Source organism: Oratosquilla oratoria, chromosome 23 (genome assembly GCF_046742065.1).
Source record: "Oratosquilla oratoria isolate Oo_2021 chromosome 23, ASM4674206v1, whole genome shotgun sequence".
In the NCBI taxonomy this organism is placed as follows: Eukaryota; Metazoa; Arthropoda; class Malacostraca; order Stomatopoda; family Squillidae; genus Oratosquilla; species Oratosquilla oratoria.
This window is the reverse complement of record NC_134799.1, coordinates 19,494,799-19,503,303: the sequence shown is the minus strand read 5'-3', so window position 1 is coordinate 19,503,303 and position 8,505 is coordinate 19,494,799. Positions and strand designations below refer to the sequence as shown.

The following is an 8,505-nucleotide window of genomic DNA, read 5'->3' as shown; positions in this document are numbered from 1 at the left end:
CTAGACGCTCCTATGCCTTTACTTATTTGTTTTTAGGAATGTCCACTGTGGGGCTACAGGGAGAAGGATGCCTGGTCCCAATTCACGTTCCGTTTTTCTCGTCTCTTACGATCCAAGTTGGAATAACAATAATAATAAAGATAATAATAATAATAATAATAATAATAATAATAATAATAATAATAATAATAATAATAATGATAATGATAATAATGATAATAATAATAATAATAATAATAATAATAATAATAATAATAGTAATAATGATAATGATAATAATGATAATAATAATAATAATAATGATAATAATGATAATGATAATAATAATAATGATAATAATAATAATGATAATAATAATAATGATAATAATAATAATAATAATAATAATAATAATAAATAAAGTCACATAGTAATGACAAATTCCCAGTAAAGGGTTAAAGAGAAGAAATGATGGAATGGTTACACCGCCTGATACATAATGCAAAGACATGAAAGGAAACGCCAGAGGGTCATGGATCTTAGGCGATTTGGCTCATATACAAGGAGACAAAGGAAATCATGAAAACAATAGAGGAATCTCTCTCTTGTGCTTTCTTAACACAATATACGAAAAGGAACAAATGAAAAGAAAAAGAAAAGAAAGGGGACCTCTCGTTCGAAAAGGTGATAGTGACGAGAATCCATGATGACTGAGACGAGTGGGGGAAGCCTGCCCACGAACTGGAGTAACATCCGAACTTGAAGATGCTGAAGTGAGTAGGCCAAGGTTATATATACTCGTTCAACACATTGTTCCGCTATGTCACAATACAACTGTTTGTGCTCATTCAGAAACGTTACGGTGGTGGATGCTTGTTCGTAATTATTGTAATATCAAAACAAACAGAAACAAATAGTTAATTAAATGAAAAGTGAATAAATAAACAGGCGCGTATACTAAGTCTTGCACAGTACCAAAATTTATTATGACCGTTTTCAGTTGCGGTACGATACAACATTTCACGTTTATCAGAAACATCAAAATATTAAATTAATGACGGGTATTTTCCATGTTTTTAAACACATTATCGTTAACTTGATAATAATGTCACAAGTGAATAGTGAAGAAGAGAAACGAAGTATTTATTGTTGGAGAGGACTTTTGCGCTGATGGGGTAACCGGCAGCGTGCTGGCATCACATTTGCTTAGTTGTGGAATCAAATCCCGCGCCTCTCCCAGAGTCCTGCACTGACTGATCGACAACAGTCCAAACGCATGATGTGACTAAGGTGATGGTTCAGCTGCAGCTACGCGCCTTCTGCCATAGGTTCTTTACTTTTTTCCACCACTTCGTGGTAGGCGACCGTCAACCTGTCCATTCAGGGAAGCTAGAGCCACGGAAGAACGACTTCCTTGGTGGTAACCCCTGCAAGCAGCTTACGGACAAAGTATTCCCAATCTGTAACTGGTTTAAACAAAGAATATCTTTGTTTTGTCATGAAATTTCGTATAATAAGTCTAATCACAGAACCCCAACTCCTCTTTCGCGTAATGTTAAGAATTCCGGAAAGCCCGATTGAGAAACATTGATCATTAATCATTCAAGAATGGAATGCACTACTTGTTTTCAAGTTCTAAGGGGTCAATGTTGTTTGAGACGGTGCTTCTTCGTGTTATGTTGAAGTCATGTGGAGCCACATGTGAGCAGCAACTTTGCCTCGAGCAGGTGAGCGAAACCTCGAGTACACACTTCGTTCAATTGAGCGAAAATGTTCGCAACCAGCCACTCTCACTACAAAAATTAACTTTGTTCATGAGAAATGAATAATTACTAGACAAAAAGGTACATATACAGCCTACTTGAGTAAACGCTTTAATCGCCAAACAAGCGCAATTGTAGCCTTAACGAGTTTGTCAACTATTCCAACGCTTTCATTTGCAAGAGTTCTCCTGTATACATACTAAACGGGACCAGACCGTCAGCCAGTATCTATTATTAGATGTTACAAAGATTGCTAGGGACTGGTTTTTCGAGCTTAGTCGTAGAAGAAGAAGAAGAAGAAAAAAAAAAAAAAAAAAAAAAAAAAAAAAAATTATATATATATATATATATATATATATATATATATATATATATATATCGGAAGAGGTAGTTGTTGGCGCAACGAACCTCTTGTTCCTATTAATACAGAAGAGGTGACAACCAGTGACTGTTTCCTTCCCCCTCCTCTTCCGACGAGATTGTTTTACACTAACACGACGGAAACAAGAGCCCATTGTTTCTTTCCAGACAGGTCCATGGGAAGGCCTGGTGCCCATTACCAGCCGATATGAGACTGCAGGTTTCCAGTCATTCAGTTAAACCACTTAATGATCTGAGACATGTTAAACATTTCACCAAGAATTTTGTTCTGGTTAGTATTGGAAGATCCAACTGTGTTCCCGTAATTGTGCATGGCAATCATTATCTCGAATAAGACGTTAAAACACTTAACTTGTTTGTAGAACCTATTCCTACTTAGTAGCACTTTACTTTTCATTCTGGGTGGGGTACTCCCTCGATTGACCCCTTCCATACCGGGCGACACTTCTATTTGTTTCGGATGTTCCCAAACCATGCTATTCGTCTCTGTGACACTATTCGGAAGGGAGTTAAGCTTCCTTGCTTTGTGCTGATATACACTGAACTCAAACATTGTTCCTATTGCTCCCTGACCTCGAGGATCGAATTCCCTGGGTGATGTCAGTTAGTTTCTGCGCTCCAGGGAATCTGTTCATGGTGTGGTATACGTTTATTTACCACTAGCTATCCAACCAAACCAACCTTAGTACCTGCCCCTCTGTCTCTCTTATTTCCCATGTACGTGCTATCTTATTTATTTTTATTCTGTACGTAGAAAAGGAAGCTGGATAGCACAATGAGCATAAACTTTTAGCATTATGATAACGATTTGAAAAAAAAAAAATCTATGACACGTGGTAGCGCTTTTCCTCAATTTGCCACGATGAGGTGTCACAGGTGAGACAGGTGGTATGGGGTAATCGTTGATATATTCCTAAAAAGCTATACTTATTGTACTGTACTTCTTTATTATATAGAGAATAAAATAGATGGCACAAAGATGAAAAAACGTGTGTGTATTTACCTTGGTCTTTGGATCACGTGCTGGACTCGTAATCGACAGCTATTTCCCTCCCGGAAGAGAGCTCAGAGCTCGTATGACCGATCTATGGGTAATGCTGTGACACAGTGAGGGGCGAACCAACAACCGTTCGTTCGGGGGCGAAACAACCGTTATTTCGGGGCGAAACGACCGTTCGTTCGGGGGCTAAACGCCCTAATTAACTTGAGGCGAACTGGGTATAGGGCGAAACGACCGTAATTCCTGTGACCTTACACGCACATATACCCCGAACTCCCCGCCCGCGACAGTTGGAGTAAAGACTCGAAGCGCAGCGATACTGAAATTATTTCAGCCCTGGGCAGGATTCGAACCCAGACCACCGCAGTGACAGTCGGGGACTCTACCAACCGCGCCACCGAGTCGTGTGTAAGTGTGTGTATTTACCTAATTGTATTTACCTAGTTGTATTTTACGGGATTGTGTGTGTGTGTGTGTGTGTGTGTGTGTGTGTGTGTGTGTGTGTGTGTGTGAGAGAGAGAGAGAGAGAGAGAGAGGGAGAGAGAGAGAGAGAGAGAGAGAGAGAGAGAGAGAGAGAGAGAGAGAGAGAGAGAGAGAGAGAGAGAGAGAGAGAGAGAGAGAGAGAGAGAGAGAGAGAGAGAGAGAGAGAGAGAGAGAGAGAGAGAGAGAGAGAGAGAGAGAGACATTCCTTGGAGCGCACAGACTGCCTCAGGAGGTCCGTCACATAAGGAATAACCTGCATCTCTGCCGTTTTATAATACGGTTAATTACTAAATTTTAAACTCTTAACTGTATCATAACTAGGAAATGTAGTTCAATTTGACGCGAGACCGTTGAAAATTTCAGTGCAAAAAGACAGACCCGTGCAGAGGGGGGGGGGGGGGGCTGGGGGTGCCCGAGCACCTGCCCCTTTGCCCTGTGCCCCAAATTACCCTTCACAAAAACATATAAAAATGAATGAAAAATTATTTCTCAGACTTTTTCCATTTTCTTACCATTCAGAAATTATAATGTGGTAAATGGTGTTGCACCCTACCGGATAGTTGCCAAATACGAATAATACAAAAGAGTGAAGTGCTCAATTTCCAGCCCAAGGCACCTGCCCTTGCAATGTCTTTGCACATTACTGCAAAAAGGTTATGGATGGAACGGGTTCGTCAGTGTGACTGACAATGTGGGTTGAGGGTCCCCGCATTTCGTCTGATTTAATTATCAACCTTTCGCCAAAGACAGGTGCCTTATAAAACTCACAGGTCGCTCTCTGTTCCCGTATCAGATACTCCATTTGGTAAATATAATTATTTATACCTCCATTCGAGTTACCGCCAGGTGGTTTTAATCAGTGGAATGAAGCTCCTCCCACCCACACACACACTTTCTTGATTAATATTTAGCTGTGTTTCACAACCTGTACCTATATTCAGTCGAGGGAACACTTCCCACGAACATACGCAACAGCGAAGGGCCGATACACCGTAACAAATACACTGCCAAAAGCTCGGACATTACAATTCCAATTGAAATAGTAAGAATAAAGCCCACACTCGCCCTTTCTACAGAACGAATACATATCAGGAAACACTAAGAACATGTACTCACCCAAAGATGGCTATAAAATTCACAGTAAGTTTCGGGAGACCATACACGTTCGTTCCAGCTGCAAGAACAGTTGCACTTCTGTGCTACCTGTGCGGTGCCTCGCAACAGAATGATTCCTACAGCCGAGAGCGTGGAGGTGTCTTTCTCTGGCAAGGTCTCTCCGGCAACTCCAACCTTGAACCTGCGTTTCGTGGGAATGTGTAGATACCGTAGTGTGGGATTCAACACGATACTGGATATTTCTCTTAAATAGTGTTTGACAGTTATTACCTTCCCGGGTGAGAGATAAGAGCTCGTAAAGAAACCGATCTAGATTTTTTCACGTTACACACTTCATCAACTTGTTCAGTATGGATAGTAGTTTCCAGTGTTATTCGAGATTCCTAGCTGTGAGAGGTGCAATGTCGATCTCACGTGTTGAGGCCCCGAGACACTACAGACCACTCCACACAAGACTTCATTTTCCCAATCCTGCTATTGCGTGAGCTATTTTTCTTCCTACGTCGCATTTTTTTTTTATTCCAGGAGAGAGATTTCCCGTCCGTTTATGACGAGACGCTTGGGTGTGCACGAGCGGGCCAAGTTCGTTCTATTCATCAAAATAGAAGTTCCTCTTGTATTCCTTCCGGTACACTTCGTTCCCATGCAGATTGGCGTCTCCTGTTTGTATTCGCGTGTGTATTATTATGTTTCGGTTAGTATGATAGTCTTTTGTTACCGATATCCCAGTAGGTTGCCCGCGTGTTTTTCGTGTGCAGACTTTTTCCATTTTCTCACCATTCAGAAATGATGTGAAAAATGGTGTTGCACCCTACCGTATAGTTGCCAAATACGAATAATACAAAAGAGTGAAGTGTCCAATTCCCAGCCCAAAGCACCTGCCCTTTGCAATGTTTGTGCACATTCGTTTGACTATCAGTTATTCTACTCGTGCTCTTTTACTTTTTTATCATTTATTCATTATGTACTTACTTTGCCCTTTGTCGTTAAGTTCGTTATAAATTGAGCTTCCACTGCTTCAGTTTAATTTACTTACGTGCATATTTATTGATAATGTGGAACTCAACATTCACACACATACTCTCACACATTTGCGCACACCAGGAGCAAAAGAATGTGTGCAGCCGAATACAGGTCAGGCTCAATTGTCTGGCGGCTCCTGGCCCACCAACGAAGAAAGCCCTCTCCCAAACGTTTCAACGAGTTGCACGAACATGTCCCCTGCCATGTCACTTTTACAAACGTTCAAGATGTTTGATCACACGACATTCAGTTACAACAGACAGGCGCGATATTTGGTCAGTGTGAAATCTTCGTACAGGGAAGTAATGAATTACATTTTTTCAACAACTGAGTTATTCATTGAGCTTTCATTGCATTTCAATTGCTCGTACTTTGCTTGCACAAATTGTAGCAATTGTAACTTTTGTAACACCTGTTGGATTGTCTCATTGTTATTCACAGAGGCCTACCAATTGTTTGCATACCATTTATAAACATTCATTGTTTTCATAGCGAAAATAAAAGGAAATAGGTTACTTTCACCAACTGAACTGCACAGAAAAGATTCATCATATATTTTCCGTGTCCTGAATTGTTGAGCTCCTGCATATGATAAGAGAGAATATGCTAGAAATGAAAGTGATAATCAGACATTATTTTTGTTAGCACATACCCAATTATCCATCTGATTTTTCTGTTCTTGCATTACTCTTGGGTATACAAATAACCAATACTTGCTACTTTCCTCCTTTGGTTCCCATGAGCTTTGTCATTATGATTGTCGTTTTGTAACCGGCCCAGGAGAAATTCTAGGGTATATAACTATATGTACCCTTTATGTGTCTAAATAAGATAAATTTCAGTTCCCTTCTGCCCATCTGTTATAAAGATACAAGAGTGGTTTATCGATTCTCTTAATTAGTTTGTTGTCCACTTATAAATTTGTAGTAAAATTAAAATCTAGATGCAAACACTTTTTATGGAAAACATAATGTGATATACAATATGTGATTTTTTTTCCTGCAAAAATGTAATTGTGAACTCTGTGAAAAATCTTTAAGTGTTAAGTCTCTATTTTTTTTACAGTGTAACATACTTATAAATGCTTGCTAATGACATAATATCATATCAGTATTATCACAAAAAATTATCTATAGAAATATATGAGGTGTTTTGGAATATGGTATTTCACATGTTGTACTGGAATACTTACTGAAATCTGCATGCTTCTTAAAGTCCAGTTTTCAAGGTTGATATAAATTAAATCACTGAATCAAGACGTTATATTATGATCTTTTATTTCCAAGTTTCTCAAAACATGTTTAATGAATGACATCAAACATAAACAGGTAAGAAATTCTAAAGTAATAATCATAATACTCTCCTTATGACGTTTAACTGACCAGGTTTGCTAATTACTGAGAGAATGAATGATTGGAGAGGTCTAAATGACTAGATGACTAAATACACTATGGCAGTAATCTCATCTTGCTACACAGTATCTGGTGAAGTATTTCTTTAGTATCACTCCGTTATCATGATAGCATCACATATCTATAAAGTATTTATTTGTTCGTCACCCGTGAGATGCCAGTTATTAGTGGGTCCTTTGTTTGTAAACGTACAAGACTTGTTCGATTAGGGTGACCTTCCAGCGATTTTCATCTCTTAGTTGACATAGTCATCAAGATACTCAGACCTATCCTCTTGGAGAGGCAGAAGAGATTACAAGATATATCGAACTAAGATGTATGTTTTTCTTAAATATTTCCCTTCTGTTTTTTTTTCTCCAGATTCTACATGAGGCCACTATCCCCCTATCTTTTTTTTTCTTCTTCATTTTCTCATTCATATTAATCACATCTATTTCTGTTATTTATTTCTTATTGCCACTTCAGCTGTTCAGCGTTTTGGCGTTGTCCACAAGTGTGTATAACTATCTACCTTCTATATCAGGTACACTTACCCAGATCAGGAGATATTAAGATGAAAACCTAGCCTATTATGACTTCACATCAATTGTCTTCATCCCTCCACCAATATTAGTCTAGAGATTAATACGAATCCTAAAATACTCCATGTAAATGTTAACTAATACAACGGACATTTTCAATTTAATTTTTTTTTTCTTTTTGCAATTTAACAGTATATTCAACAAAATATCACACATTACATTTTCATGTTGAAGATATACATATTTACATACCCCGTCTGGGGTATTGGCTGCATGTTATTGTGACAAAGTAGCATGCAGTTGATACTTTAGGGTCTATATGGGGCGTCCCTGCGGACCAGAGCCACACATCATTTTGTCTGTGATAGAGGAAAACTCTGTTCATAGAGAAATGATGACACTTTTATACTACGACTATCCCTCCGTTATGCTGTCCCCCAACCCCTTGTTACTGTCCTGTACCATTTCTCTGAATATTCATTTCTTTTTTTCGCCGACCCTGTGGTGGGAAAGAGAATGCTACCACCAAGTCTTTCCACTTGAGTCGTAAAAGGCGACAAAAAACGAGACGGGGGTTGGGATAAGGAGTCATACTACCTGTAGCCCCGAAAGGGGACATTCCTAAAAAAAGAAGTAAAGGCATAGGAGGGTCTGGGAGTTTTCCAATCAGTACCCTAAGGTTTGGGTCTTTTAATGTGCGTGGATGTGGTACAGATGAGAGTAAAAGGGAAGAGATAGGCAGTATGTTTGTGAGAAGAAAGATGGATGTGCTGGCTTTGAGTGAAACTAAAATGAAAGGAAAGTGCAACTGTGAGTTTGGGAGTGTA

General features: G+C 39.1%; 1 protein-coding gene across 1 annotated transcript in view; it reads right to left on the bottom strand.

The window, feature by feature from the left end:
* Positions 1-5,119, bottom strand: part of LOC143038004 (Na(+)/citrate cotransporter-like) — a 105,143-nt gene extending 100,024 nt beyond the window's left edge. Inside the window, exon 1 of the mRNA XM_076206820.1 lies at positions 4,723-5,119. The gene's annotated coding sequence lies outside the window, so the exon portion shown is untranslated. The remainder of the gene's footprint in view (positions 1-4,722) is intronic.
* Positions 5,120-8,505: the final 3,386 nt, after the last annotated feature.